General features: G+C 43.2%; 1 protein-coding gene across 1 annotated transcript in view; it reads left to right on the forward strand.

Moving 5' to 3' along the window:
- SLC6A6 (solute carrier family 6 member 6) overlaps positions 1-27223 on the forward strand; it is a 148173-nt gene that overhangs the window by 12827 nt on the left and 108123 nt on the right. The window contains exon 2 of the mRNA XM_043975912.1: positions 4835-4878. The gene's annotated coding sequence lies outside the window, so the exon portion shown is untranslated. The remainder of the gene's footprint in view (positions 1-4834; positions 4879-27223) is intronic.

A 27223-nucleotide genomic window follows, 5' to 3' on the forward strand; every position in this document is an offset into this window, starting at 1 on the left:
ATGTTTTAAGTTCTTTGAATTATTATCTCATTTGATCTGCACATCAGTCCTGGGAAGCGGGTGCTATTATCATGCTCATTTTATAGATGGGGAAACTGAGGCAAAGAGGTTAAGTGACTTGCCTAGGGTCACACAGCTAGTAAGTGTCTGAGGCCCGATTTGAACTTGAGACTACTTGACTTTGGGCCAGTTGAGGTGGGGTGGGAAAAACATGAACAATTTGGAGAATTGGGAAAGACCTTCTAAAGGAGGCCGCTGTTGAGTTTAGCATTGAAGGGAGCTAGGAATTCTGAGAGGGAGAGTCAAGAGGCAAAAGAATCGTAGGCATGGGGATGGGGGGGGAGGTCAGTCTGGAAAGATATATGGGTGTTTATCAAAGTCGAGTGCATTAAATATCAAAGAGAGCAGTGTATACTTTATACTTGAGGCAATTAGGGGGCTACCAAGCTTTTGGAGGGATGACATGGCCAGGTCTGTGTGTTAGGAGCATTTCTCTTGCAGCTTGTGTGCATTGAAGAAGGGAGACTGGACCAATTAAATTATTGCTGGAGGCCATGTGAGAGTAGATGAAAGTCTGAACTAAGGTCATGGTCATGTGAGTGAAGACAAGACTTGCCCATTTATTAGATGGGAGAGAGGAAGGTGGTAGATGGCTTTAAGTTTCTGAAGTGGATCATTGGAAAGATGGCGATATGACCATGGCAGATCCAGAGAATTTAGGAAGATGACTGGGCCTAGCAGGGAAAGCATAATGAATTTTATTTTGGCCATGTTGAGTTGGATATGCCCATAAGGCATGTCCAGCAAGCACTTGGTGTTTCAGGATAAGAACTCATGAAAGGGACTCATCTGCATTGAGAGGATACTTTTAATCCATGGAGCCAATGAGGTCAATGAAAGTCAGTTTAGATAGAGAAGAGATGGGGGTCTAAGACAGAGCCCTCAGGCTCATCCACAATCAGAAAATCAGTCATGAGTCATAACTGAGAATAAAGACCACAGGGAGTTGTGTTAACCTAGCCCCATGCGTAATTTAGATCGACTGCAGAAGTGTGGCAGAAAATCACTGTGATGTGCCTGACCCAATTTAAGAGTCATTTGGAGAAAAAAAAAATACCCTTCAAGTCCCATGATGGTATTCTCATATCCAAGACCTAGGTTAAAACAATTATAGTTAGTTACCTTTGGTGACCTGCCTTTTTACACATGCCATTCTTTTAGGAGCCAGGAAGAAGGATCAAATGTTTGAATATCCTGGAAGTAGAATGTAGTGGGGGATTCCTAGCATTATGCATTATGCCTGAAGTCAGGGACCTCAAAGGCAGAGGGGAACTCAACTCACTGTCATCTACATCAGTCCTTTCATTTTGCATCAGAGAAAGGAAGTAACTCTCGCCAAGGTCACAACACTTATTAGAGGGTATGTTTTAACTAGAACATGGTTTCTTGACTCCTAATCCAAATACAAATTGATAGAAATTTATTAAATGCCCTCTGTATACAGCATACTGTGTTGGACTAGAAATAGATACAAAACTTAGATGACAAGATTGTTCCTTCCTTCAAGGAGCTAATAGTCTAGACACAAATCATGTCTGTACCTTTCTAAGAATGTCTGAAAGTTTGCCAGCTGCACTATTTTTTATCTCATTTGAGTCTCCCAACAGTAACTCATACCTATATAGCTCTTGGGGTCTTAGAAAGTGCTTTTCTCACAACCACCATGAGGTAAGCTGGGTCAGCATGAATATTTATTTCATTTTACAAAGGAGGAAACCAGGCCTCCCAGAGGCAGAATGCCTAGTCCAGTTTTAACTCATCTGGCCAGTACTGATGCTAGGATACAGACCCAGGTTTTCTGGGTCCAAGCCCAGTGTGCTTTCTTTTCCACCAACACAGTAATCATACTTCCATTCCATTGTCTATGAAAGTCTAGACACTGGTAAGTTGCTTGTAGGGTGAGACAGGATTCAAAGCCACTTTCAGCTTCTGGCATGTTGAATCAGCTGTACACTTTGACTGGGCTATTGGCTTTTGCCAGGTCGTCAATGTTGGCATGCCAACAACAGTCTCTATGGATGTGACTGAGAACGGTGCTTGGACATTGTATGATTTCTGCCAGAGATGACCGGCCCCAGGTTGCAGTAGGGTGTTGTTGGTTGGCTAAATTGCCTGGGAACACTGACTCTTTGAGTCTCTTGGGGGGAAGCGCTTGGCTCTTGGGCCCAAAGGGCTCATGTTTTGGTCTCTGTGGCTTAGAGAGGAGGAAGCAGACAGATGTCAATAAGGCCGGAACCTAAGTTAGGGAAGTTGGTGAGGTTCGTTCCTAACTCTCTTCCCCATCCCCCTTTCTCATTCCTCTTTACCCTACACCCTTTCCTACTCTTAATTTCTCAGTTTGTGCTCCATGCTTTCTCTTCCTTGTTAAGGTGGTGGTTGATAAAGGCTTGTTGGGATGATTTCTTCAAAGGTGATACAGTATACTTGGAAGAGTAGGCCCCAGCAAAGCTGTTCACTAGCTGTGTGAATCCAGTCAGCTACTTCTTGTTTGTTTGTTTGTTTTAAGTGAGGCAATTGGGGTTAAGTGACCTGCCCAGGGTCACACAGCTAGTAAGTGTTAATTAAGTGTCTGAGGCCAGATTTGAACTCAGGTACTCCTGACTCCAGGGCCGGTGCTCTATCCACTGCGCCACCTAGCTGCCCCCAGTCAGCTACTTCTTAATCTGGGCCTCAGTTCTTGCATATCTGAAATGGGCGAGGGGCTAGAAATTGGATTATTACATCTGTAATGTCACCGGGGAAAGGGGGTGGTTCTTCAGTATTCCTCTGTAAAGGATTGCACTCTTTCACACAGTGCAATTAGGTCTTTTATTTGGTGCTAGAGAAAGCGACTGAGGAGTAAGAGGCTTAGAAACATCTTCCTCCCAGAACAGAAGGAAGGCAAAAGATTTTAGAGAGGATAGATAGGGTGACCACCTGGAAATGGAAAGTTCCTTTTGGGGGTGGGGTGGGGAAAGCTTGGATGCCTGTCATTCCTGAGAGTTGAGGGGGATTCTTTTTCAGGAATGATGGTTCTCATCTCTAGAGTTATCTTTGTCTCCTGGCTCTAGTCAGGTAGTAGCCCTGCCTAACTGACTTTCCTGCTTTAGAATTTTGTCTCCCCTTTCTTCTTAGGTTTGTCCATCCTGATGTCTAGTTAGTCAGTTTAAACTTTAATAGTCCCTTGATATATCTGTCCTGATATATGGTCATCCTGAGCCCCATGTCTTGTAAGGTTCCTTTCAGCCCTAACTATTTAATCCAATACTAATTTATTTAAATTGCATTTTTTTTTCTGAGTGCAACATGGCATAATGGATAGAAAGTTAGCTTTTGAGTTAGGAAAAACTGAGTTTGAATTTGACTATGAGACCCTGGGCAAGTCTCTTTTTATTTTTTTTATTTTTATTTTTAGTGAGGCAATTGGGGTTAAGTGACTTGCCCAGGGTCACACAGCTAGTAAGTATTAAGTGTCTGAGGTCGGATTTGAACTCAGGTACTCCTGACTTCAGGGCTGGTGCTCTATCCACTGGGCCACCTAGCTGCCCCTGGGCAAGTCTCTTAACCTTTCAATGCCCTTGGCAGCTCTGAAAATTTTAGAAAAGATGCTGCTCATCTGCTTTAGTTTACTGATGAATTCACAATTCTAGCTAAAATCTTTTCCTAGGAGCCTTTACATACTGGGAAAGTTTTAAGATGCATTCAAATGATTGGGTGGGTAGGGATGCCTGTAGTTGCTGCTACTAGGGGAGACGGAGGTTGGGAGATCATTTAAATTAAAAAGTTTTGAACTACAGTAGGGCCAGAGTCTGTCTGGTGACTATACTAAGTCTGGTCTCAATATGGGGGATGGCTGTACGGGATGAGACCAAACTGTCTGGAGGAGAGGCAAACTGGCCCAGGTCAGAAACAACAGGTCAAAACTTCCGTGTGTGTCATCAGTGGGGGCGGGCCCTGAAATGGCTGTAGAACTTGCTTGGGCATGATAGTGAGACCAAGTCTCAACCCCCCCCCCCAAAAAAAACCACCCCCACCACCCCCATACACCCATGGTGGTGTGTCATGTGTGGGATGATAGTAAGTGGGGTGGATATTTTGGGAAGAGGGATCCTTTGTCCTGCATTTTTGACATCTCCCTTGCAGAAGTGACTACCTAGTTTGCCTAGGTAAGACCAGCTCTAAGGGAGAAATGATTGGGAATGATGTAAAATCATGCATCTTAGAACCCTTTAGTCTATAAGATCCTTGAGGACAGGGACTGTCTTTTGACTTTCTTTGTATTCTGAGACCTTAGCACAGTGTCTGACACTTGGTAGGGTAAGCCCTATTAAATGCTAGTCTATTGATTTAAGAGTGAATCTTTGGGTGCTCTTGGCTGGCTACCAGGCCCCAGGCCATCTCTGGGAGAGGAGGAGTCCAGACACTGGGAGTTCACAAATTTGAAAGCAATTAAAGACTCCTTTCCCTGTCTAATTGGAAGTAAAGGCTGCCTTCCTATGTCATTTTGGTCCCAGCAAGAACATATTTTTGCTGTAATTAGTCTGCTTTCCAAATCTTGGCACAACTTCTGGGACAGTGTGCAGCCCATAAGACAGGAGAATGACTGGTGTACATTGCCCAGTTTCTGTGGGGCACTGATTCCCAGGATCCCTGTGAGTTTCTTAGTGTGAACACACTGTACAGAAAAAGTTGGGTGGGTCACATGGCTGATGATTACACACATCACATGTGTAGAATTATCCTGATGGCATCTTAATTTTTTCTCCATTTCTTCTTTCTGTTTCCTCTCTTGCAGTAGGAAGAAAAAGAAAACTATCCATTCTGAAGACACTTTTAAATGTAAGTACCATTTCCTTCTGGCTTTTGTAGGATTTTTGCAAATTTGTGACAGGGTTTTTCCTTGTTTGTTCAGAGGCAAAATGATTATTTCCCACCCCTCCTCAGATGATGAAAAAAAATGTCTTGGGCAATATTTACTTGGTCCTTTGTCTACACAGTACAGACTAGTGGTTTCGGTAGGAATTCTGGATTGTGTAGACTACCACTGAAGTGAACCTAGACCATCTCACTCTGGTTTTCCTTCAACTCTCTGGGTTATGAGGAATGGGTTCTAGTGTCTTACCATACATTGTCATTTAACTTAAATACTCAATTTACTCCCGCACCTTCTTCAGTGATAACACCTTTCCTCTAAGAATTAACACCAATATTTCTTGTATATGGTTTATTTATATAGAGTTGCTGAATATTGAGCAGCTCCAGAGCAGGAACTGTCTTGGCCTTTTTTTGTATCCCTAGCACTGGGCACATAGTAGGTGTTTCATAAATGCTTGGGGTAGCTAGGTGGTGCTAGTGGATAGAGCGCCAGTCCTGGAGTTGGAGAAACGTGTGTTTAAATCCCAGCCTCAGACACTTACTAGCTGTGTGACCTTAGACAAGTCACTTAACCCAGTTTACCTCAGTTTCCTCATCTGTAAAATAAGCGGCAGAAGGAAATGGCAAATCACACTAGTACCTTTGCCAAGAAAACCCCAAATGGGGTCATGGAGAATTGGACAGATCTGAAACAACTCAACAGCAACAACAATTTCTGTAAGTTAAAAATTAAATTTAATTAAAAAGAACAGTAAATGCTTGTTGATTCAACTTGACTCTGACATTCTATGCTACAAGGTCTCTTCCAGCTCTGAAATTCTGTGAGAGGTATGAAAGCCATCATAGACGTTCCTTGAAATGGGATACTGAGTCCACCCAGCATTGTGTATTTTCAGGTTTAAGTGAGAAGAAGGGATCTCTCAGACCTGAGATGCAGTTCTACCTTTTCTTTAAATGGCTGGCCTCCAATTTAATCTTTTTTTTTTTAAATGTATGAGGTATTTTATTTTTTCCGTTACATGTAAAGATCCTCCAATTTAATCTTAATCTGAACAGTTAGCTTCTGCTTTGGTTTTCCTCCACAGTGAACAAATACTTAGCAGGTCCCGTCCAGTGGCAATTTGCTTTTCTGGGCAAAGGGGAAAAAATATCTGTGCTGTTTGTGGCCCCGGACCTCCTTGGCACAGCGTCTAAGCCTGAATTCATTTGTTGACTTGGAAAAGGCTACTGGTGCTTGGGACAGTGTAGATCCCACAAATCCATGCATTTGTATGTAGTGACTTCTCCCTTCCATCCCCTTCCCCCCATCAACTTACATCCTTGAATTACGGTTATATGATATTGATGTAGCAACTCCACTGGTTAATATGTAGCCCGGTGGTAACAAGTACCTTTAATATTGTGGGACTGGAATGTTGTTGCTTTCTGGTTTTAGATAAAAGATGGTTGTGTTAACAGACTCCTTCAGCTCTTACTTCTTCAGTCCATAGGTTCATGGGAGCCAAAGAAACCGAGTTGTTCTCTTGAGGGAATTTTTCTTTCCTGAGTTAGAAGGGGGCCCTAGCCCAGGCACGGACTATGGATAGTAGATCAGGGAGCTCTCTGGGACCTTAGAGATTACCCAGCTAGAGGATCATCAACTTTGAGCTGGAAGGGGCCTCAAGGGCCTCCTGTCCAACCCCCTCCTTTTCTAGATGAGAAGAGCATGCCCTTGGGACTTGTCTTATGACACACAGGTGTTAAATGGCAAAACAGCCTTTCAACACACTGTAGATTTCAAATCTGACCTCAGCCCCTTACTAGCTGTGTGACCCTGGACAAGTCACTTAACCCTGTTTGCCTCAGCTTTCTCATCTGTAAAATGAGCTGGAGAAAGAAATGGCAAACTTCTCCAAAATCTCTGCCAAGAAAACCCCAAATGGGGTTAAAAGATTTAGACATACTGAAACAACGATAATAGCAATAATAGCAACAGCAGCAACAACAAAACCATCGAGCGACAGTGATTCTGAGGAGTCACTATATCTCCGGCTTGGAAAGGACCTGAGGGGCCCATTTCAGTATATACCCTTAAAAAGTTTCCTGTCTATGACACACCCCACACTTGTTAACATAGATTCTGGGCCATTGTTTCCAAAAGGGGAATTTATTCCTTTAAGGGGGCTGGGGGAGGGAGGAGGCACTCCTCTTTAATGTGGTTCTGTTGTAGGATGTAGGGCTTTTTTTTTAATAGTCACATGACTTTCTAGTCCTATTTCCTACCCAGAAAAACTTAACCACCTGGTCCCTGGGACTATTAAGGTGAGTATCAGCTCTATAATTTGTTTTTTATATATAAACTTACACGACCTGCTTCAAGTCTAAGTGAAGTTTTAACGTGTATGACACAAAGGTGTTTGTAGCAAATGAAGTACAAGGTGTGGAGAGGCTGCAGTTGGAGACAGAAGATATATTTTCCCCCTTCTGTGAAATCCCAGGTTTTTTTTTTTTTAAGTAATGCATAGGAGAGGTGTAAAACAAGTGCTGAGTCTGTGTTAGTTTTCTTGTCTTTTGGAAAGAAGGGACAGGGTTAGATTGGATGTATCTGTAGGGTAGCAAGCTCTCTATTCCTAGCAGGTAGGGCGTTAGGAATGTGTGTGAGTATGTGTATGTGTAGATATGTGCAAGTAGAAATTTACATATGTATGCATATGCAGGTGTGGATAGGTATGTATACACGTGTGCGCACACACAGGGACATATGTGTATGTCTGTATGCACATGTGTGCACATATGTGCACATATAGGTACGAGTGTGCACATGTATGTGTGTACTTGTATGTCTGTGTGTGTGTGTGTGTGTAAAAGGGAGGATAAGCTGAAGGAAATAAGGCCTTCAGAAATCTCCAGGTCCCAGGGGTGGAAGCTTTCTGAAGAGTGAAGCTGCTTAGCTCTATGAACTCCCAGACAGGCGTATGAGTTCATTCTGCTGACTGTGAGAATGAGACTTGATGGCAACGTGAGCTCCCAGACCCAGGAGCACGTACTCTCCAGAGTGAACCTGCTGAAGATTTCACCGCATCTTTCCCTGAGGTGGCAGGGAAGACACTGAGGTAGCAGAATTTGGGGAGCTGTGTCACGCCCTCCAGTTAGCACATTCTTCCTTTCTGACAGGTGTTTTTTGTTTGTTTTTGTTTTTTGGTGAGGCAATTGGGGTTAAGTGACTTGCCCAGGGTCACACAGCTAGTGTCAAGTGTCTGAGGTCAGCTTTGAACTCAGGTCCTCCTGAATCCAGGGCTGGTGCTTTATCCACTGCGCCACCTAGCTGCCCCTCTGACAGTCTTTTGTCTTTTTAAAGGTCCATAGGATTAGAGGAGAGGAGAAAAAGAGAAGAGGGAGAAGAGACTGGGAAACTAGAAAGAACCTCAAAGGTTATCTAGTCTGTTCCCTTCATTTTACTGATGAGGGAACTGAGACCAAGAAAACTACAGTGATGTGCCTACAGTCAAGTAACTAGTAAGTGGCAGAGCAGGATTCAAACCCATATCCTACTCTATTTCTCATTTTACATCTAGTGTTCTTGACACCTTACCATAAACCTTCTCTAATAATACCTACTGAAAGATCATTTGTTAGGTGATAGTGTGGAGGGGGAGCCACTTGTGAGGGGTGATCTTAGCAGTTCAATTTATTTATTGATTTATTTATTCATTCATTCATTTATCTATCTATTCATTTGTTTATTAATTTATTCATTCATTCATTTATCTATATATCTATCCATTCATTCATTCATTCATTCATTCATTCATTTATTTACTTATGGGGCAATGAGGGTTAAGTGACTTGCCCAGGGTCACACAGCTAGTGTCAAGTGTCTGAGACTGGATTTGAACTCAGGTCCTCCTGAATCCAGGGCCAGTGCTTTCTCCACTGTGCCACCTGGCTGCCCCCAGCAGTTCAATTTAACAAATATTTTTAAGTGCCTATTGTATATTAGGCCCCAGGAATACAAAAATGAAAAACAACACAGTCCCTGCCTTCAAGGAATTTATAGTCTGCTGAGAGGGTATGTGGAATGAGCATACACACATACATATATACATACACATACACACACACACACACACACATATATGAAAGTAGAATGTAATATGGCAAAACAAAACAAGAATTCTGATAAGTTGTTAGAGAAACCTGAGGGAGAGATTGCTTTTAGTTGGCAGAATCAGGGAAGGCCTCATGGAAGAAGTGGCTCCTAAGGTAGGCTTGGAAGGAAGAGGATTTCAGTAGGAATTAATATCACTTTAAGAGAACTGTTTCTCCTACAGTGAATTATTTTCCATTTGTGCCACCTCCTCCCATCCCATTACCCTGAAGAAACAGCCTCTTCTTTCTCATCCTTAATGAGAAGAGGTCATAAGCCATGAATGGCTAGTGGAGTTATTGTTGGCTCTTGGAAGAGTTAACCTTGTGAGGACACATACCCATTTTTAAGGAGCAAAATAGAATTCAATTGCTTCTATTTGGTTCTTGCTGATTTGGTTAATTTCTTTTCTTGAGTGAACTAAAATGTAGAATGGAATATAGTCATGGAAAAAGCATCAGATTTGGAATAAACAAAAAGATTTGGGCTCTTCTCCTGGCTTTGCTGTTTATTAGCTGTGTGATCTTGGGTAAATCACTTCTCTTTGGACTTCTGTTTCTTCTCATAAAATGAAGGAGTAGAGCTGGATGGATTTCAAAAGTCCTTTTGAGCTTTAAATTTTGTAATTTATAGTCTCTCATTAGCTTGCTCTATCACCTTCAGTAAGTTTCTTGTCTTTTGGGAGCCTCAAGTTATTTAATTCAAAAATTAGAGGATCAGATTAGGTAATCTCTTAAGATTTCATGTAGTTATAAGGTTTTATGGCCAAACAGTCACCTTAGGATTTTTTTTAAAAATTAAATATAAGTTGAAATAAAGGGTGGGGAGTGGATGCAGAAACTCTCATTTCTTGAAATAGGGGCTTTGCCTTAGCTTACCCCTTTGGGCTAAAGTATATGCTAGTTTCTGGCATCTAGCATCTGTCATCTCTGTAAAACCAAGTCACCCTGATACTAGAGTAATCATCTGATGACTAGGCCCTAGAACTCCATCTGGGGACTTCTATCTGAGCTCCTTCTAGATATCAGACAGCTCTTCTGGGGGATACAAAGACTGGGAGAAGAAAAAAATCTTCACCCATAGGGATCATGAGTTCAGTACTAGAGCTAAACCCTTCAACTCTTGCTACAGTGAGCTGGTAAATGCTGAGGGCTTAACAAGCAGTGAAAGCCCATCTTCCATCTTGCTTATGAGTCCTAAAGTAGTTTACATTCTGAGAGATGCTATCATTACTAATATTACCTGGAACAACCTAGTATGAGCTAAAACTCCTCTTGGGTTTTGGATAACTAGTGTTAGATAATTTCTATGAATTCTTTTATTATTCTCTTACAGTGCCCACAGTCAGAGCTTCTTGACTGCTTTTTCTTTGGTGGATGAACTCTGAACAACTTTCCTTCTGTGTCCTTCCCCCCATCTCTCCTCCCTCCCTGTGTCTGTCCCTCTCCCTTCTCTCCCTGCTACCTGTTTGCCTCTCTTCCCCTCTCCCGCCTGGTCTCTGGGTCTCTCTCTTGGTCTGTCTCTCTCTCTCTCTCTCTCTCTCTCTCTCTCTCTCTCTCTCTCTCTCTCTCTCTCTCTCTCTCTCTCTCCAGGTCTCTCTGTCTCTGTCTCTCTGTTTGTCTCTGTCTCTGTCTGTCTGTCTCTCTCCCTTTATTCTCTAGCTTCCAAACACTGCTGCTTGTCCTCCCATGTTTTGATCAGTGGGCACTTCTGGGAATCCCCTTCATCTGTGTAAATACCTTGAGTTTGTAATCCTCTTCCCGTTGACTCTTTCCTCTACTGATTAATTTAGCTCCCTTGGTTTCTCCTCCACCTTGTGCCCTGTTGGCTTTGAATTGCCTTCCGTATCTTTGACACTTTCCTCCTTCCTGTTCCTGCCCTCTTTCTTCCCTGAGAGAAACAGGTTCTGAAGACCGGGCTGATCAGAATCTCTTGTCTCCTGACTTCTCACTGGAATTCCCAGAAGTAGTAAGGAAGGTCGGCGATTCTTCAGGGGCATGTCAGACTGTGAGCTTCCGTTGAGTTGGCTGCTTCCTGGGTCTTCCTTGGATCCCCAGGGTGCCAGCTCGGGGCCCCTGCTCTCTGTAGTTATGCTGCTGATTTTCTCTTGTTGCATGTATTTTTTACTAGCATCTGATCTCCTCTTGTTGCCTGCAGTCCGTATTTTGTGCTGTGGCAAAAGGTATCCCATCCATCACCAGTCTTTATATGTGTGCCTGTATTCTTCCCTATTGTCTCTATTGTACATTAGTTACAGTGGGCAGGGCCTAGGTGGGAGCTGTTGGATGTGTCAGTTTCCCCAGTAATTGTTGCTTATCTATTGTCCAGGTTCAAATCTTGGCTCTGTCAAGAGCTACTTGACTTAAGTGAATTTTCCCTAAAGTTGGTGCTTATGCCTTCAAAGGCCTGGTCTTGAATCCTGGCTTTGTTACTTATTAACTCTGTCCTTAGGCAAGCAATTTCTCAGAGCTTCTCTGCCTCCAACTGGGAAATGGGGATAATAATACCCACATGCCCTATCTTGTAGGGTTTGTTGTGAGGCTCATATAAGATGAGGGATGTTAAGCACATTGTAAATCATTGCGGACTCTATAAATGGATGAAAATCTTTGTAAGTCTGGCCCTTGCTCTTAGCCCTAGAGCACCAGACTGGCCCCAGGAGGGTAGACCTGGGAGGAAGTAGGGTCTAGAATTGTTCCCTAATGGAGTTCCTTGGACTGAAGTCAAACCCAATGCACTCAACCTTTTCTTTTCTTCTTGGTTCCTCATCCCTTCATTCCCATCCCTGCATCTCATGACTTGTCTTTAGAGTTGCTATGGTGACTAGAGGAGGTGGGGCTCTGATCTCTTGCTGAGACATGAGGGGTGTGGATCCTTCCCCATGCCAAGGTCTCCTCTGCCTTCTCACCCAGTGCTTTTCTGTCCTCCATCTCTTCTTGTCCATCTGCCAAAAAAGAACTACTTCTTAATGCCTGTGAATAAAAAGCATCATGCCTGTGTCACATCATGTTGGGACCAGGCCTAGGGGAAAGATTGTCTGGCTGTCAAGAAGACCCAGGTCTGAATCCTGTCTTAGACATTTATTAGCTGTGTGACCTTAGTGACATCAGTTTCCTCTGATTTAAAATGAGGGAAATGGACTAGATAAACAATTTTTAACCTCGGGTCCATGGATTTCTTTTCTTCCTTCCTTCCTTCCTTCCTTCCTTCCTTCCTTCCTTCCTTCCTTCCTTCCTTCCTTCCTTCCTTCCTTCCTTCCTTCCTTCCTTCCTTCCTTCCTTCTTTCCTTCTTTCCTTCCTTCCTTCCTTCCCTCCCTCCCTCCCTCCCTCCCTCCCTCCCTCCTTCCTTCCTTCCTTCCCTCCTTCCTTCCTTCCTTTCTCTTTCTCTCTCCCCCTACCTCCCTCTCCCTCCTTCCCTCCTACTGATAACTGTGTTTCACTATAATTGGTTTCCTTTGTAAAACTCTGTATTTTGTTTTATACATTTAAAAACATGATTCTGAGGAGTCCACAGGCTTCCCCAGACACTGCCCAAGGGTTCCATGACACAAATAAGGTTCTGGATCCCTAGACTAAACGTTCTCCAAGGTCTCTTCCAACTCTAGAGCCAAGAGTCTGGGCATCCTGCCTTCTGTTCTGACTACACCCCACCCCGCCCCACCAGGTTGTGCAGCTGCCTCAGCTGAAATATGCTGCCCTCTTGATACCACCATTTTTCACTTATTATTATTATTAATCACATATCGATTATTATATTATTCACTAAATGGACTTTAGCGAATGTGCTATAGAACAGTATGAGCTTGGCAGGAGTTTAGTGACTGCAGGGTCTGGTTCTAAGTGCCAATGTGAAGGTGGCTTCCCCTACCAAGTAACACCTGCCCTCCTGCCCCAATGCCAGGGGCTCCCCACATGCCTTTGGCAGTAGAGGATCTGATGCTTTCTTCAGGAAGTCAAGAATATTCATGAATGGGTGGGGGTGGGCAGGAAGCATTTCTACAGCACCTATGCCAGTAGCCACTGTGCTAAGTGCTTTGCCAACATTATTGTAATAATAATACAACAACAAAAACATTTATGTAGTACTTTAAATTTTGCCAAACACTTTTATAAAGTTTATCTCATTTGATCCTCACAATAACTCTGGGAGGTAGGTGTTATTATTACCCCCATTCTACTGATGTGGAAACTGAGCAAACAGGTTAAATGACCTACCCAGAGCCACTCAGTTAATGTGTCTGAGGCCAGATTTGAACTCAAACCATGCTGACTCTAGGCCCAGAACTCTATCCAGTATACCACCAAGCTGTCAGATATCTCATGTATGTTTCTACATGCAAACATACATACACACATATATGTATATGTACATACATATATTTATATACACATAAATGTACTTCGGGAAAATAATTTTGAAAGTATATGCTAGGGACAGCTAGGTGGTGCAGTTGAGGAGGACCTGAGTTCAAATCCAGCCTCAGACACTTGATACTTACTAGCTGTGTGATCCTGGGCAAAAGAAAAGTATATGCTGGCAAATAATAGATTGTGTTTCTTGAAGTCTACAATTATTTTGCCTGACTTGCTTATTACTAAGGCTCTGGATAATGTTAATAACTGAATCTCAGTATTAGAATGAGGGCACATTATGGTGCAATGGAAAAAGAGCCCACTGATGGAATTCAGGGAAAGAGACTGAAAATTCTACTAAGTGGCTTTGGGTTGGTCATGTGTATTTTGGGGTCCTCAGTTTTCTCCTTTGTAAAATGAGGGGTTGAACTCGACCAAAGATTCTTTCTTTTTCTTTTTTTTTGGGGAGGGGGTCAGTGAAGGTTACATGACTTGCCCGGGGTCACACAGCTACTGTCAAGTGTCTGACACTTGAACTCAGGTCCTCCTGAATCCAGGGCCAGTGCTTTATCTACTGTACTACCGAGCTGCCCAGACTAGGGATTCTTAATGTGGCAGGTCAGAATCCTCTTTCTTTTTTAATGTTTTGGTAATTGTATTTGAATATAATTAATTTCTTTTGTAATCTAATCTATTTTATGCATTTAAAAATGTTATTCTGAGGGGTTCTTTGAGCTTCACCAGCCTTCTGAAAGGATACATGCCACAAGAAAAGTTAAGAACCCCTGGGAAGAACCTTTCCAGTTCTGACATCTGAGGCTTCTCTGAAGTGAATTTATCAGAGTAGAAAGCTGTGGTGGAGAAGGTCTTGAACCCATTCTGGAGACTGACCCTTCCTGACCAGAACTGGTTGTTGGTTTCAATCAATAAACTATTTACTGATGCCCATTCTGTGCATGGCCTTATATTGGTCTGTGATGCAATAGAACTTGGAGCATTTGGCCCCTGCATATTTGAGAGCTGACAAACTAGCTAAGGAAATGATTTCCCTTCTAATTGACAAGAATTGATTATGCTTCTATTATATACAAGGCGCAGTCTTCAGTCCTGGCGAGGTGGATATCTTAAGGCACTGTGTGATTGACTGTCCACTGAGGGATACAGACAAGATGAACTATGAGATTTTCTAGGAAGGAGAGAGCCCACTGGTTAGGTGTGCTCCAGGAGGGTTTTGTGGAAGAGGGGATCTTTGCTTATGAACCCCACCCTCTCCCTTAAGTCTGGCTGAAAGATTTGAACCTCAAATCACTTTCCCTTACCTGGAAAAACTGGTAGGCCAGTGGTCACTCACCATTTAAGTCCCTCTTTCCACCATGTTTCATTCTTCCCCAGTTTGGAGAGGGAAAGTTCATCCATGAACGTTCTCCCCTTCTCTGTTCCACTCACACACTTTATTGCAGTGCCCTAAGAGGACTTGGGCTTGTGAGGGCCAAAATTTGATATACGGAGCGTTATTAGCTGTTGTTTGCATTAGCGACAGATACTATGATATTGTATGTCTGGTGAAGTTGAGTTGGTTACTGCAATTGAGTTATTCGATTCTCTTGGTAATTATTGTGTCGGGCAAGATTATAGTAGAGAGTGAACATGCCACCAGCACAAGGGCCAAGAAGGAAAAAGACAGAGTCCCAGAGCACACCTAGCGTTCCAGAAGCAGCCTGCCTCCCTTCAGGGAGCATTCAATCTCTCCTTCCCCAAAAGTTCTTTCAAAAGCTGCCTTCCTGAGCTCAGTAGCATAGGTGTGGCTCCTCCCAAATAAGTTAGCTAAAAACAGGAATATTAATCTTCACCACAAATAATTTTTACCACAGGCTCCTTGGGGACTGAACTGCTATGGTCCTTGGGAGTTGTGCCCACAAATACCAGGTGCCTCCTGGTTACTTTGGAGGGGTCTACCAGAATGCTAGGGCTAAGAGGGAAACTAGAAGAAACTTCCATGTGATTGGTGCCTTTTGAGGGAGGAATAAGTAGCTAATGGCATCCCTGGCCACAGAGAGTTCTTGGAGTCTGTGAGAACTGTGGCATTCTGGGTCTCTCAAACAGCTACAACTAGGACTATGTGTAGCTAGGACATAAACAACAGAGGGTCAGGTAGTGGGCATTAAAAGTGCAAAGGAAAGGCCAACCTTGAACCCAGTGGTGTGCTGGTAGAGGGGGGAATCTGACCTTTGCTTCATCTGGGTTGGGGGAGAGCAAAATGGTGCCAGAAGCCCATGGGGGACACGACTCACCCTAGGGAGACATGGTTAGTTCATTCAGTAGTCCAGAAGTGGCAGCTGAAGAGAGGGCTGACAGCAGCTGGGGTGCTACCGGAAGACATACACCCTTTGTGTCCTCATAATAGTGCCCTGAGGCAAAAGCCCATTTTTCCTGGACTAGATGCAATCCTGCTCCCAACCAACCCAGGGGGTTCCCCTGAAGAAGGAATCATTTCTCCTATCTTAATGCCTGAAGAACTGTGCCACTAAGCAGATCATAAATTATTATTTCTTTAAGCTTTTTTTTTTTCAAGTGAGGCAATTGGGGTTAAGTGACTTGCCCAGGGTCACACAGCTAGTAAGTGTTAAGTGTCTGAGATCGGCTTTGAACTCAGGTACTCCTGACTTCAGGGCCAGTGCTCTATCCACTGCGCCACCTAGCTGCCCCAGAGTATTATTTCTTACTAACAGTTTTCCTTTGAACCTAGGGAGTTAAATGTGCTGATTTCACCTAGGAGTGAATCCAATCTGCTGAGAGATTTTTTTTTCATAAAATAAAAGTTGGGTCCTTTTCAAAATAAGATGTGAGTGAAAGCTTTTTATATTTAATGTCTCCTATCCCTATTATTAGCAAAGAGTATATTCATTCTAAGATTCCTTCCAGGAATTCTTAATGAAGCCTGAGTACTTGACCCATGTGCCTAGAATGTAAGTTCAAGAAAGCAACTTAAGAGAGAGTTCATTTGGTCCAGCTATGCAAACTGAAGCTATAGAGAGTGTGTGTGAAGGTCACACACACACACAAACTACTAGGACTCAGTTCTCCCAACTCCTAGCCCAGTATTCTTCCCATCACTCTCTGCTTCCTTATGGTGGGTGACATTTTGGATTACATCAACACTTGTTACCTGGATCAGTTCTGAGTCACTTTGGAACTTAGATCAATAAATGACTTCACCTTAACTTCTCAGAGAAGGCAGGAGGGGAGTTCTGTGGGATTCTAGAAAGGGCCCTGGATTTCAAGTAAGAGGACCTGGCTTGGAATTTTTTGCTTCCTAAGTGATCTTGGACAAATCTCCCTTTGAGCCTCCTTCTCCCCACCTGTTGAAATGAGGTGGTTGGACAGGATGATCCTCTAAGGTTCTTGCCCCAGCTATAATCCATGATCCATGCATGAGAGATGTCTTCCAAGAGTGAATTAATTGTTCTTGGTTAACACCACCCATCACAGGTATTCAGTGAGGTCTTTCACATTTAAATTGACAGTCAAATGGAAGAAGGAAGAACTCCTTAGAGAGTCAGAGATAGTTCTATGGGTGAACACGTCCTTTACTGTTCATAGACGGATGCTAAATTTGAACCCAAATGCTCCTTACCCCATAACCTTTCTGTGAATTTGCTTTTGCTTCCTGATACTCTCCAGTTCTTCCAGCCTGCTTGTTTCCAATGCAACAGAGAAAAGCTCTGGATTAGTTATTGTTTTGAAAAAAATTATTAGTCATCTCAGCAAGCAGATGGTCTGACCAAGGCCCAGCTGATCTCTGGGGAATGGTATTGTGGAGAGCGGAGTTGGGATGGGAGCTTCCATTTTGAGGGTTCTTCTGTATGGGAAAGATTCTTTTTAGTTGGGTCTTTAACCATTTGGAAAGTTAAAAAGTTTTCCCATCTTTCAAGTAATGATGTTTTGGAGATTCCCTCACTGGGGGTTGCTTTATGACAAAGGGTATTTTTTTTTAAATACCTCTGAACATCTGAGAGTTGAGAATTAAACAGCCTCTTTCCTGACCACAACAACTTAAGCTATATTTATGCTCTTGCTTTTCTGTAAAGGAAGAATGTGTTGTGTGAGGCAGCTAAATGGCATTGTGGGCTTGACTTCTATCAACCTCAGCTTTCTCATCTATAAAATGGGCACAATAATAGCACCTACCTCACAGGGTTGTTGTGAAGATCGGTTAGTCAACAAGCATTTATTAAAGGGTTCACTGTGTACCAGGAAATTTTGGGGACACAAAGAAAGGCAAACACATGATTCTTATCACCAAGGATCTCATATATTTCTAATAGGTCAAGTGAGATGATCTGTGCAAAGCACTTTGTAAATTTCAAAGTACTCTAAATTTTATATATTATATATATATATATATATATATATTCAGTTATCCTATAGGTAGTCAGTGATCTACCAAGTCCTAAAAAACCTTTCCTTGTTTTTGAGAAAAAAGAGGACCCCCACTTTTCTAGTAGGGGGTGGGGGTAGGTTGAATATTCAGGGAGCTTAGGAGAAGTACTCACAGGATCTAAAGAAGCAACCACTAAAATATAGTAGTTGGAAAATTCCAGGTGGCGGTACAGTAGAAAGGATTTCAAGAAAAGAAGACCGGTGTTCAAATCCATCACTGCTGCCTTTGTGATCTTGGGCCAATCACTTAACCACCCTAGTCCTCATTTTCCTTATCTGTAAAATGAGGTGATTGGGCTTTTTTTTTTTTTTTTTTGGCGGGGCAATGAGACTTAAGTGACTTGCCCAGGGTCACGCAGCTAGTAAATGTCAAGTGTCTGAGGTTGGGTTTGAACTCAGGTCCTCCTGAATCCAGGGCCGGTGCTTTATCCACTGCGCCACCTAGCCGCCCCTAGATGTTCTCTTAAAGTGTCCCTCCCAGCTCTAAATGTATATGTCTATGTACTCCAACAATTAATGTCTTATGTAATATTTGAGTATAATATGTTATGTACTATTATGAGATACTATTGGTTAAGATATGCTTGTATATAGATAAATGATAGTAATAATTAGTTTAATGTATCTAGTAACAGTTGAATATAATGTACTTGCTTATATGCTAGGGGACATTAAATGTATGCTCTATATACATATATGGGGAATTTAATAGATATTATGTATGTGGGACCATTATGTAATATAAGGACCTGTGAGGAAACTTGCCCTAATGGGACTTCATCCTCTTAGTACAGACTCACCTGGAGAATAGTTGAAATGTTGAGGATGAAAGAAAGGGAACAGCACATCCGGTCTTCAAGGTCTTGACTGTAAAGCATTTTGTAAGATTCAAAAGTGCCCTATATTTTGTATTCAATTAACTTTTGTTCTGAATTTATGTCCTCCCAGTAGGGGGGACCAAGTTCCTTGAGGACCAGGTCAATTTCATTTCTACCTTCGCAGTTCTAGCACCTCACAAATTGCAAGCACTTTACTCAATATGTGTTGAATTTGTTTAATTAAACAAATGTTATCCAGTATCATTCCTATTATTATTTGACAGGAAATACGGTTCATAAAGAAATAGTTTGCCTACTATTTGGGCCATCTGAAAATCTAATAGGAAAACAGTCTGGCTTAAGATAGGAATTGTGACAGGGGATGTCCTCCCTGGTTCCCCCTTCCCAGAATGATTGGAAAAAAAAAATTATAGATCTGGTAGCCATTTATAGTCATGGCCTAAATCTTGTTTGTCTCCTTTGTCCGTAAGGAGCGAGAGAATTTTGAGATTTCCAGAGAGATCTCCTTATGACAACATGTGATGCAGACAAGTAATCTGATTATTTTCTGGGCTTCGGAGAGACTTGTCGCTTTACTGAAAGGTCACAAGAAGAGGGAGGAGAGTGACCCTAGGACTGAATCTCACCATGAGAAATGAGGCAAAGGCTGGGGGAGAGGAACCATTGATGGTTACCTTCTCATTCATAGACCAGCAGCTTTGGAGGGAGCAGATATTCTAGATCAGAATCCCTTTAGATGAACTATGCAATTGAGATTAAGTTCCTGGAGTAATCTGTGCTTTGCTTGTAGAGATATTTTTTTTTTTTGAGGCAATTGGGTTTAAATGACTTGCCCAGGTCACAAAGTTAGTAAGTGTCTGAGGCTAGATTTAGACACAGGTCCTCCTGACTTCAGGGCTGGTGCTCTATTCACTGTGCCTCCTAGCTACCCTGGAGATTTTTTTGAAGGTCATAAAAATGATACAGGGACAAACTATCAGAGTTATTTTATCCACCATGTTGGGGGAGAGTAAAAGGACTACACTGGATGTGAGACAAGAAGACCCAAGTTCAGCACTCATCTTAGATGCTTATTGGCTGTGTGACCTTAGACAAATCACTTAACCTCTGTTTGCTTCAATTTCCTCATCTGTAAAATGGGGATAATAATAATACCCATCTCCCAGGGTGGTTGGGAGGATCAGATGAGATTGTATCTGACAGGCTCTTAGCATAGTGCTTGGTACATAGTAGACTCTCTATGAATGTTAGTTACTGTTGTGCTTATTATTATTAGCTCCAAGATCCTGGCCTCCTCTAATCTGATTATCACACAGAAGTGGGCAGTTGTATCTTGCCCATTGTTTGGCGGGGGGGGGGGGGGCGGTCCACACAAGGCCCTTTCATTAATCCATGTTGTGGTTTACAGCAAGATCCCAGGAAGGGAGTCAGTCAGTCAACCTGAGTTCTAGATCCAGGTCTTTCCAGAAGTCTGCTCTGTGACCTCGGAAAAGTCACTTCCACTCTCTGAGCCTCAGTTTCCCCCAGCACGAGGGGGCTGGCCTTGATTCTCCAAGGTCTCTTCCAGCTCTCGTGAAGATTCACATACATGTTATTGGAATTGGAATTGGGTTAAAAAAAGGTGTTGCCCAGGAGGAGTTATGCTCTGATGGACGGACGAGGTGATTTTTCACGGGCATCTCAAAGCCTTGCTCTCAGCTGGGTTGGCTTCTGCTTATACTGCAAGTTTGAATGTTTACATGTAGATGGAGCTTTGAAAGTGATAGAAAACAGTTTGTTCTCCATATCAAATGTAAACTCCTGCCTGTCTTGAAAGGCCTTCCAGGGTCTGACCTCACTTTCCTTCTGCAGCCTTTTTTCTCTCTGTTCTTTAAATAGTTTCCTGGCTCAAGCTCCTCTCCAGTAATGAGGGTCCTCACTTTCCCCCCTCATAGCTCCTGGACATCTTCACTTCCTACCCAAGATGATGTCTCAAGACTCACTTCAAGGCTCATCTCCTCCACAGAGGCTTTTGGGATGAAACGAGCCAGCGACCTGAGCCAGGAATCCCAAATCTGAACCCTGTTCTTTGCCTGGGGTGGGGGAGACAAGTCATCGCCTCGTTTATAAAAGACCCTAGGCCCATTCTAGCCTTCGCTGATTTCCCTCACTGCCTCCTGAATGATTTAGCTTATACCATATAATTTAATTCCTTACCAGGATCATGGGTTTAGCCCTGGACCATAGAGACTATGTGATTGAAGCCCTTCATTCTATAGATCAAGAAAACCGAAGCTTCAGTGAGCTCCCAAGCTCACCCAGGGCCATTAATGCTCTCAGGGACCTGTATTGTCTCTACTCTTCAACAATATACGTCTTGTCTTCCACTCTAGCTGTGTAAGCTTGATGATGGAAAGGACCACTGACTTTCTCCTGTATCATCCAAAGCCTGGTCCTGAGCCTGTAGCAGGCTGTTCTATAATATATATGCTGTCTGTCTGGAAACCCAACCTTTATTACCTAGGAAGATGAAGTCTATCTCAGTGCTGGCCCTCCCCGAACCACAGTTAGTGGGGGTTCTTCAGGACATCCAGTATCCAGCTCCTTTTATATGCAGAAGAGTCACACACACCTCATAAAATTCTATTAATAAGGTGCATTGTGATTCCAGGGTTTGAACTGTTTTAAGGGGTAGAGCTGAGCCTCACAGACTCCTCATGCCCTATGCCTTGGGTTTAAAGCTCCTTGAGACCTCCTACTCAGTTTCTCTATCTTTTAACTATGGATAACCTTGAAACAACCCATACATTGGGTGCCCTTAATGAATAACACTCTTGGCTTCCTATGGAACTGACCTCCGACCCTTGTGAAGTCATAAGCCTCAGCGTTGTCTTGGAAACCACAACATGTGCTCTTGAAGTGATTCTATGGGGAGACAATTTTTTTTTCCTTCTTGAGTTTGCTCTCCCTCAGCCTAATAAAATTAAGCTTCCAGCTCTTGTGGATGGCTGCTTTGGGAATTAGTTCTCCCTTAAGTTGATTAAAGTTTAGACGACTTTCTAAGACCCCTCCCCCAAAGAAATCGAGTCACCCTCCACTCACTCCTTGGAAAGCCCAGATCATGTATTTTTCTGTTTTTGTTTCTCCAAAGTCAACCCCTCTTCCTAGACCCCAAGAAGTCTCTGAGTTGAGGGAAGGTGAGTCGTTGGGAAGTAATTGGTTCATTCCTTGAGTGCAGTGAAGACAGGACTGGTGTCAAACTGAGTTGAGCTTTTGATTAAGAAATGCCCTGGAATCTGCTGGTTTGTGCTTCACTACCTCCAGGAGAGCATTCCAAAGGAAGGGAGGTTGGGTGAGTGAGAGCCAACATGTTAATAATTCAAGATTGTTGTCTTGAATGGAAGGGAGAGGGAATGGAAAGGAGAAGGAAGCGGAGAAAGGAAGGAAGCCCATTACAGGTAGGCAAGAGAGAGGGTCTGACACTTTCTGAGATTGGGAACTTTTTTTTTCTCTGAAGGCAGGAAGAGAAATCAGTCTAAAAATAACCTTTGGGTTAGTATGGGAGATGTGCTGGCTAACACTAGTAGATTAATAAGTGAGGTTTGGCTTCATGGTAAGGGTGCTGGATTCAAATTCTGTTAGTTATTTACCTGAGTGATGTTGAGTAAGTAACTCCTTTGATTTGGCACATAGTTTCTTAAGCTATAAAATAAGGTGATGGAGGGAAACACACTTGGCCAGTAATTAATTGGAGGCCCTGGGTTCTGGTTAGACTTGAGGGGATGAGAAGGAGCAGAGTAAGATCCAAAAGGAAGGCCTCCTATCTCTAAATCTAGTGAATAAGAGAATTTGACTTATACCAGGCAAGTCATTGAATACCTTTCAGCCCCAGTTTCCTCCTCTGTCACACCACTGTTTGAGGGATCAAATCTCATAGTATCTGTAAAGTACTTTGGAGGCCTTAAAAGCTTACATGTAAATGTTATTAACTGATCGATTGTTAACATTTCATCCTTGTCATCTTTGTTTGATGATGATTATCCTGTTACTGGTGAATCAGTGATTTGGACTTATACCAGGCAAGTCATTTAATCTCCTTCAGCCTCAGTTTCCTCATCTGTAAAATGGAGCTTGAAGAGGCGTTCTGCCTGCCTCGCAGGGCTGTTTGATTATCCTGTTACTGGTGACCCAGAGGTCACATCTGGGTAGTGATGTGCAAGATACTTTTTTTTTTCTAACAACTGTGAAGTAGGACAAGTGTTGTTGTAGTCTATTGTATGGACGAGGGGAGACATTTCTAAGCGTCAGTTTTCTCATCGGGCATAATGAGGAGGATTGGATTAAGTCATCTCTAGAGTCCCTTTCTTAATGTTGGATAGACAGCTGCCCCTGCTCAGAAAGCCCTGGGATTGAGTAGTGCCTCTGATATACGTTACCCAGTTACCTAGTCAGTTACCCAGTGCTCCAGCTAACTTTCTCAAACCCTAAATAACTTGCCAGCAGTTATTCATCTGTATTGGTAGAGGGAGCTTCCACACTGGGAATCCCATCTACCAATGCTATGATAGGACTGATTACTGTCCCCCTTCCCACCAAATAGATAGTTATACCAGCTAACATTTTTATCGTACCTACTATGTCTCAGACACTGTGCTAAGCACTTTACATATATTATCTCATTTGGTCCTCAAAACAAACTTGGGAAGTTTCAGAAACCAGATTCAAATTCAGGTCTTCTGACGCCAGGCCCAGTGTTTACCCACTGTGTCATCTAGCTCCTAGTTGGAGTTCATTAATTTTGCTAGAGGTAGGTAGGTGGTGCAGTGCATGGAGCACTAAGAGACCAGAGTGCAAATCTGCCTTCTGACACTTCCCAGCTGTGTGACCCTGGGCAAATTACTTAACTTCTCTGTCTGCCTCTGTTTCTCAACTGTAAAATGGGGAAATAATGACACCTCCATCCCAGAGTTATTGTGAGAATTAATGAGATAAGAAATGTAAAGGGCTTAACACAGTGCCCAACAAATGATAGGTGCTATAGAAATGCTTTCTTCCTTTTCTGTCCCCTTCCTATCACCAAACCCCCAATCTCCTCTGGATTTAAATTGGGAAGAATTTGTTCTGCTCTGACACTAGTTCTGTGGGGCGGGGGCTCCGGGCTTTCTCTGGGTCTCATGCTGAGTAAACCTCCTAGGGTTCCCACATGGAATTTACCTGTGTGTAACTTAAGCTGCAGCCACGTTGGGGAAAATCACAGAGACATAATTGTCTCCTGTGGGGTCAATGGACTGCATGGCTTCTGAATGAGATGTTTATTCCCATCGAGGTGTTCTTACACACACACACACACACACACACACACACACACACACACACACACACACACACACACTCACCAACAACTAGCAAAACCCTCCCACATTTAAGTCACTGAGGCACCCAGCAATTGAAACTTGAGGAAAATTCCATTCAGAAGAGACTCGCTCTGATGTTCACTTACACATGTCAGTTTCTGGAGAGTAAAAAGCAGGACAATGTTGGCAACTGTGGTGCCAGTCTACCCGGTTTGTTTAATTAGGGCAATGTTTAAACCCAAATCAATTTTTCTTCAAAGTTCGGGCCTTGACAGGGCTTTGTAACTTGCCTTTCTCCTCCCTGGCTCAGCCAGTCAATATACCCTGAGTGCCAAGAGGTTACTCAATGCCCATGTTAGTGACACTGCAGGTCTCTGGCCAGGGCCTCTCTCCTGGCCTTCTCCTCCCCTTCCCTCCCTGTTTCTCCTCCTCTCCCTCCCCCCCATCCCCCTCTCCTGAGTCAAGCTGTTTGAGAAGTCACACCTCCCCACAAGAGTCCATATAAGGAAAGTGCCCGGAGATTGGCTTCTCAAGGTCTACTGGAAGCAGGAGCCAGTGTCCTCAGAGGCATATATCTCTCAGCTAGCCAACACCTTCAGCTTTAGTCATAGAATCCTAGAATGTGAGACCCTGGAGGGACCTTAGAACAGGGGAAGTGAGAGAGCTGGATGGCCCTTGGGGCATGTGCTATATGAGAGAGGGAAGACACCTTAGAATAAAATAGGTTAAGAGTGGCAAGTGGCAAGAAGATAGACCATATTAGACTTGGAAAGGACCTTACAGTATAGAAAGTTAAAATATAAAGTGTCAGAGCTAGAGGGGACCTTATGATAACATCAGTAGTAGAATAGCTAGCATTTATATTGTACTTTCAGGTTTGTAAATATAATCTCATTTAAGTCTAAAGGCAAGTGCTATTATTACCATTTTACAGATGAGGAAACTGAGGCACACAAAGAGGTTAAAACCTTTCTCAGGCTCTCTGAGTGCCTGAGGCAGGATTTGATTAGTCCAAATTGATTCTTTCAGTTGTGTGCTTCCTTGTTTTGTGCCCTTGGATAAGTCTTTTCATTCTGGGGCCTCAGGTACTCTATCTATAAAATGAGGGAGTTGAATTAGGTAGTTTCCAAGTCCCCTTCCAACAATGTCCTATATTCCAAGGCCGTAGATGATGCAGTGGATAAGAATGCTAGACTCTATCCAGTTGAGGTCAGGAAGACCTGGTTTCAAATCTTGTCATAGACACCAAACCCTAAATGACTAAATCCCTTTGTGGGAAGTGACTTCCCAAGTCTACACAGCAGATAGTCAGTGAACCTGGGCCTCAAGAATTCCAACTTGGGGGGCAGCTAAGTGGCCCAGTGAATAAAGCACTGGCCCTGGATTCAGGAGGGCCTAAGTTCAAATATGGTCTCAGACACTTGACACTTACTAGCTGTGTGACCCTGGGCAAGTCACTTAACCCTCATTGCCCCGCAAAAAAAAAAAAAAAAAGAATTACAACTTGGGGCTCTTGAAAAGGTTGGTGTGGGCTGGGTTGGTCACAGAAAGGCATCACAGGGAAGTTGGCTAGGAGCTTAGATTTCAAGGATGCTAAGCATGCCTTGTCCAGGAGGGAGCACTGTGAAAAAAAGCAGGGAGATGGGAAGATACAAGATGTGTTTGGGGGAATAAATAAGACTAGTCAATGCTGGAGTCTAGGCTTAGAGTAGAGGGGAGAATTGGCAGGTGAGGTAAGAGGAGGGGGGCACCAGATTGCAAAAGGAATGCCTGGGATGAAGGTGAAAGGGAGTTTCGCTTTTGACCCTTTGGACAATGGTGCCCCATCTGTGAAAAACAACAGAGATGAACCTGGCTGTATTCTATGACTGCTGTTTATGATGCTGGGGTTAAGGTCAGCAAGGATTGTGGCCCTTGGTCTTGACAGCAGGGGGTCAGGGACATATTTCCTTATAATTAACTTCCTAGGCTTTTTTTGATCTGCTTTTCCATTCTTTCCTATTCTTACCCAGAGGAAGTCAACAGAGGCATTCAATAAATACCTATTAAAAAGTGGCCCCTGGGAGCTCTCCAAATCTGAGATCATAGTCATAATTCAATTCTAATAGGCAAACATGTATTAACTACTATTGACCCAGGTACTGGGGCAAGCAGCTGTTAAAACAGGGACTATAACCTTCAGGGATAGTAGGATAATAAACCCCAAATAATGATCATTGGAATATGCAGTATTACATGTTAAGTAGAGAGATGCCCCCCAAAGTGCTTTGTAGGGAGAAAAATCATGACACTTAGTGAGGAGAAGATCAGGGAAGGCTTCCTGGAGAAGGTGGCCTTTTAAGTTGAGCTTTCAAAGTTAGGCAGGAATTCAGCCCTTCAAGAGAAAGGACAGCTGGCTAACTCCAAGCATAAGGAACAACTGATACACAAAATGTGTGGAGATGGGAAATGAAAGGGCAGACCAAAAACAATGATTGCATTTGGCAGGAGTGTAGGGGAATGAATTCAGAGGAGTCTGAAAAGTTAGGACAGTGCCACTTGGTGGAGGGCCTTGAGTGCCCAGCAGAAGAACTTGAATTCATTTGGTAGGAAACTATGGGAGATTATTCTGCTAATGTCATGAAGGGACATGGACAGACTTGAGGTGGGAGAAAAGACCTGCTGGAAAGTTATGGTACCATATCGTCCAGGGGAAAAGATACTAATGAAGACCTGTACTAGGGTGGTAGCAATGGCAATGGAAGGTAAGGAGGGTAGTATTGTAGAGGACAAATAAGACAACATTTAAGGGTTCCTGGAGAATAAGAGGCTTGCAGTATAGTGGGTCGTGAGCTTATTGGCCTCTGAACCAAGAAGACCCCCACCTTTTGATACCTGTTGGCTCTGTGGTCTGGAGCAAGTCACTTCTTGATGATCTAGGCAAGCAAGTTAGAAATTGTAGTAATGGTGCCAACCTCTGTTGGTAGAAGACATTTTCTGTATCAGGTGCAGTCCCTTAAGGTCCGGCAGGAATGCAGCCAGTGATGAGAGTGAGAGACGATGTCAAGGACTAGGGAGGCAGCCACCGGATGACGTGTGGGAGGTGAGGGAGAGGGAGAACCCAAGACATCCCCAAGGTGGGGGATAAATAGAGAGAGGAGGAACAGCAGGTCAGTGGCCCTAGAGGAGGTGGGGATGAGAAACTCTACTGGCCACATGAAGTTTGAGATTCATTCACT

The sequence above is a fragment of the Dromiciops gliroides genome, chromosome 1 (genome assembly GCF_019393635.1).
Source record: "Dromiciops gliroides isolate mDroGli1 chromosome 1, mDroGli1.pri, whole genome shotgun sequence".
In the NCBI taxonomy this organism is placed as follows: domain Eukaryota; kingdom Metazoa; phylum Chordata; class Mammalia; order Microbiotheria; family Microbiotheriidae; genus Dromiciops; species Dromiciops gliroides.